At 29.8% G+C, this 504-nt stretch overlaps 1 long non-coding RNA gene across 1 annotated transcript; it reads left to right on the top strand.

Annotated features, from left to right (window-relative positions):
• The first annotated feature begins 6 nt into the window (after positions 1 to 6).
• Positions 7 to 436, top strand: LOC106751480. Its single transcript, XR_001375065.1, has 2 exons — positions 7 to 180; positions 264 to 436. It is a non-coding gene; the product is annotated as an uncharacterized LOC106751480 (long non-coding RNA).
• The last annotated feature ends 68 nt before the right edge of the window (positions 437 to 504 follow it).

Raw genomic sequence — 504 nt, 5'->3', positions numbered from 1 at the left:
TTAGATGTTGTCTCTCCTTTTTCTTATATCACTTGTGTTTTACAACTTTGAGTATTCACGGTACAAACAGATGTTTGATCTCACGTGTGTTTTCTACTTTCAGATATTATCTAGACGGACATAGGAAACGGAGGAACTAGAGAATTTCCTAGAAGAGAGTACACGATAATATCCTAGATGGTACATGCGCCCGTTGATGATTTAGTTAAATAAATTTCCAGTTTATTTTTACCGTTATGCATACATGAATGCTATAATTGCAGGTGAAATGGGCGACCTCGGGTCTATGCCTTGAATGTAATTTGAATGTTTTAGAATACTATAATAAATTAAGCCTGTTTCAACCTAACTATTGCATCAATCTTTCATCTCACCTAAATCGTACGAATAAAGATGTAACAATAGCATAATTTGAATAAAGTAAATTTGTCATTCATTATGTATATATAATGAATAAATTTAGTCAAATTTTACTTTATATATATATATATATATATATATATA

The sequence above is a fragment of the Dinoponera quadriceps genome, unplaced genomic scaffold, assembly GCF_001313825.1.
Source record: "Dinoponera quadriceps isolate SergipeBrazil2010 unplaced genomic scaffold, ASM131382v1 C3856397, whole genome shotgun sequence".
Classification (NCBI taxonomy): Eukaryota; Metazoa; Arthropoda; class Insecta; order Hymenoptera; family Formicidae; genus Dinoponera; species Dinoponera quadriceps.
The sequence above is the reverse complement of the archived record's forward strand: the minus strand, read 5'-3'. Positions and strand labels throughout refer to the sequence as shown.